Below are 4,557 nucleotides of genomic sequence, written 5' to 3'. Positions count from 1 at the left end.
CCCATCAGCAGTTCACACCAGATGGGAGGCATGGATGTCCAACAATGGGATATCTAATGAGAATCTATTCAGGGTTGTGGGGGGCACTTCCTGTGAAAATAAGGAGAAATCAGACAAAGGGGCACAAGTAGTTAGCATCAATTAGGATGATCTGTTGAAAGGCAAAAAAGGCATAAATAGTTTATAGGAAGCCTTGGTCTGTTTCAATGTTAGACTGACTAAAAGCAAGCATTAATCAGTCCTCTACCTTAGGGGAGGGCAATGTGGTTTATTATTTTCCTTATTTATGTTAAGGATTTAAAGTTAAGGGAAGCAAGTTCATTCAACAAGGACAACAACTTATATTTATATAGCAAAACAATTATATTTATGTTATTCAGTTGCTGTGTGCAAAATAAAGTAGCTTGATGATGCATATCTGGTCTCATCTCATTAAAGTGTTATCAGGCCACCTACCACAAGATTGGAGAAGTGCATGTGAGGGCATGTACAAAGGACACAATATGTAGCTTGATTCAGAAGAAAGTCCTATTGCTACTCCCTCATGTTGCATGATTCTATAATTAGATATTGAGCAGTGTGAGTGAACTCCTGAATGTAAGAGACAAAGGGTCTGCTTACGGAAGTGACCAGCCCCACTAAAGCCAAGAAAATATCAAAGGCAGACCCAAAATTTATAACATCAAGTGATTGCCATTACTGTAGGAGTTCTGTTACATTGTAATCAAATAAATACTCAGAACAATGTTCAAAATATGTGCAGGGTATTTATTTTCTCTATTGTGTAGTGTGAATATTGGCAGCTTGAGTTGCAACACTATTGTTCTTAGTGCTTGTGCTTTGGTTCAGCTGTATGGCACTTCAACTATCACTCCTCCGAAGTGATTCTCTTGTGGGAGAAGTAAGTTTGCTGGTTGGCTAACAACTTGCTGGAGTTCTGGTGGTCCTAGACCTCCTTATGCTGTGCATCCTGGCCAGTGCAGTCTGCTTTCAACCGTCTCTTCTCACTCTACTTCACCAGTTAGTTCTGGAGGAGAACTATCAGTGCCATACATCGGGGGCCCCCCCTCACTTTGAATCCTTGCAGAGCCTGGTCAGTAAAACTAGATTTTCTCACTCTAGAACATACCATTCTACAACAACTATCACTTGCATTCATATAGCGCCTTTAGTGTAAAACATCTCTTAAGTGCTTTGGCTTAGTAAATATTTGCTTTTGTTTTGCCTGTGTCCCTTTCAGTATTCGTCTGCCCCCTAACTGCAGTTCACAGCTGAATAAGAGAATTAATATTTCCCCCTTTCCATTGTTTGGCCCAGCCACATTTCAGCCACAGATTGAAAAAGCAAAATTGAGTAAAGCAGACAGTTTTATGTCTCCCAATTACGAAGATATAACTGACCCCGAATAGCACATCAACAGCAATTTCGAGGTTGATATGGTATCATTATGAACTCAGAACTATTGAATCCTGCCTTCCCATTTCTTCCCCTCTGCAGAGACTTCTGGATTGCCAACAACTGAATAATCACAGATGAAGCAGATTTAAGAAGCCTGAAGATGTATAGGCACTTGAATTGTGTATAATCTTTGGACTGGTATAATTCCTGACTTTGTAACTGATCTGAATACATTGTTACGACCAGGTGAGAAAGGGGTCTGGGGTTCCCGCTCAGTCTTTGCCTTGTTTAATTTTTAAAAGCATTGTTTTTAGCTCTCCCTCAGCGAATCCTTGTTCGCTGCTTTCCAATTGTAAGGCAAAGAAATCAATCAGACAGGTTTTCTTAGATTTAAACAAGAAAGGTGGAAGTTTATTGATCTTAAACTCTAATTCGGTTAACGACTACAGATGCGCGATGCGTCCACACGAGCATGCATACGCGATAACCATACACACAGATAGAGACAGAAAATGTAGAAAGTATAAAGGGAAAAAGTTTGAGGCAATAGCTGGGTTTCTACTTATGGTCCTTCGAGTTCGATGTAGCGTCTTTGGTAGTTGGTAAGTCTTGCTGTTTCGTTGGGGCTCTCAGCCACTGATCAAAAGCCAGCTGCTTATTTCTCTTAAACTCCAGGTAAGTTTGATCAGCTTGCTTCTTGAGAGTTCTCAACTTTTGGCGACAGGCTTCTGGTAATAACTCATATGCCCCAAAGATAGCATTTTTTGTAAGTTCATAATTGGATGAACTCTCATCTGGCAACATGGAATAAACCTCATGGGCTTTTCTAGTTTGCTTTCTTTGTAGCAGGAGAGTCCAAGCCTCAGCTGGTCACTTTAACTGCCTTGCCAGTTTTTCAAAAGATACAAAAAATGCTTCCATGTCTGCCTCATTGAATTTTGGGATCAATTGGGAAAGTTTTAACAATTCTGTACCCAGCCCCGAATTAGGCTGCTCCATATTGGCCATGCTTTCACTGTGGTTACTCTGTCGCCTCCAAGTTAACTCAAGCCACCTCAGCTCTCTCTCTTCGCATTCCTTCTGGAAGGCTCTTTCTTTCTCTCTCTCCTGTCTCTCTTTCTCTTTCTCCTGTCTCTCTCTTTCTCTTTCCCTTCGAATGTCTTCGAATTCAAGTTTGCTCTGTTTCAATTGTATCTTTGTTAGCAATACCCTGTCAGGGTCTACTTCTAACACTGTTTCTGCTTCTTCAGATTCAAGGGAAAAATGGTTGGCTACTAGCCTTAGGAGTTCAGATTTCCTAGCCTTGCCATGTACAGTGATCCCACACTGCTCAGCCATTTTTCTCAACTCCTCCATACACAGTGCTTTTAACTTATCCCAAGTTACTTCACCCTGGCTTGGGAGCTACTGGCTTCAGTCACAGACATGTTAGTATTCCAGCACACACAATCAGAAGAAAACCTGTTTTGAAATCTTTTCTCTTTTTGATTGGGATCAATTTTGCTTCCCATTCCAATTTATTGTTTATCTGTGGGTCAAATCCAGGATGCTAGCCCCCAAATTTCTGTTACAACCAGGTGAGAATGGGGTCTGGGGTTCCCTCTCAGCCTTTTCCTGGTTTAAACGTATCAGGGTTTAATTTTTTAGCTCCCCCTCAGTGAATTCTTGTTCACTGCTTTCCAATTGTAAGGCAAAGAAATCAATCAGACAGTTTTTCTTAGATTTAAACAAGAAAGGTGGAAGTTTATTAATCTTAAACTCTAATTCGGTTAATGACTACGTACATGTGACGCGACCATGCTAGCAGGCATGCGCGATAAACACACACACGGATAGAGACAGAAAAAGTAGAAAGAATAAAGGGGAAAAGTTTGAGGCAATAGCTGTGTTTCTATTTACGGTCCTTAGAGTTCGATGTAGAATCTTTGGTTGCTGGTAACTCTTGTCGTTTTGTTGGGGCCCAGTGCATGCTTTAAAACCTGTTTCGATGTAAGAGTCTTTTTTCTCTTGAGGTTTAAGTGACTTCAGTGGATCCAGAGATTCGTGAAAGAGAAAGAGCCAGACAGGAGAGAGGCTCTTGTTCCAAGTTCAGTTGCAATCTGCAGTCTGACCCAAGCTGTCCTGTGAGCTGTTCAAAACCAGACCTGGGCCAGCAGGTTAGTCATGTGATTCACTGTTTCAACAAACTCTGGCGTTCGTGGATTTCAAAGATCTCGGTGGGGGTGGGAGTGGAGTGCTGTCTCTTACACCGACAAGATGTGGATCACCATTGCCCAGACCAATTTCTGTTAATTGAATCAGTGAGCAGTTCCCATTCTCTCTCCAAGCACTGTCTCTTAGTATGCAAATACTTTCCAGCCACTGCTGATCTCTTTAAACAAGTCATCTCTTCACTCCAGCAACAGTTTAAAATTAATGTTCATGTGATGAAATTAATATGCCTCATTCTTGGCAGGTGGGGGTCTTCATGACAACACATTGCGACTGAATTATTGGGGTGGGTAGCAGTGTTTGTATACCTCTGCAATTTTGATCGACATTAGCTTTCCAAGTGAGCATTGCATCTTATGCTGATAATATTTATGATACTATCATGTACGCCATTAGCTGTTATTATCCATTATTTTACTGGTTATTACTCCATTTATAGAATTTTGAGAAGAAAATCTGTAATATTTCTGATAATACATCAGCAAATATGAGTATGGAATTATCTTAAATGATCAATAATTAAAATGTAATCTGATGATTCAATATTGGTTGTGAAAGTTATTTGGAATACTTTGGCAACAAATGTCTATGAGGATGTCCATTATTTCTAAGGTAGAAAATGAATCCATCTGCAGCCATATGCTGCAAACTCATCTTTTATTCTGATGAGGTTCCTGTATTCATGATTTATCTGTCGTTGTATTTTCCAACCTCCTGTTCTATGCTATCTGCCATGTTCTCTGTGTCACAATACTTCCACAGTTGTAATACTTCACAGACACATGCAAAGCTATGTGCAAATGCAAAGTCCACAAAGAACACACCTCGTGTCCTTACCACACTATCTTTCAATATTTGAATTAGCTGTTTTGTTATTCTGAAACTAAGCATTAATTTTGTTTCTGGAGAATGAACTAATTGAAATTAATGTGCGGCTTGGTCGTGTTT

Source organism: Heterodontus francisci, chromosome 20 (genome assembly GCF_036365525.1).
Source record: "Heterodontus francisci isolate sHetFra1 chromosome 20, sHetFra1.hap1, whole genome shotgun sequence".
Taxonomy (NCBI): domain Eukaryota; kingdom Metazoa; phylum Chordata; class Chondrichthyes; order Heterodontiformes; family Heterodontidae; genus Heterodontus; species Heterodontus francisci.
Note: the sequence above shows the minus strand (reverse complement) of the source record.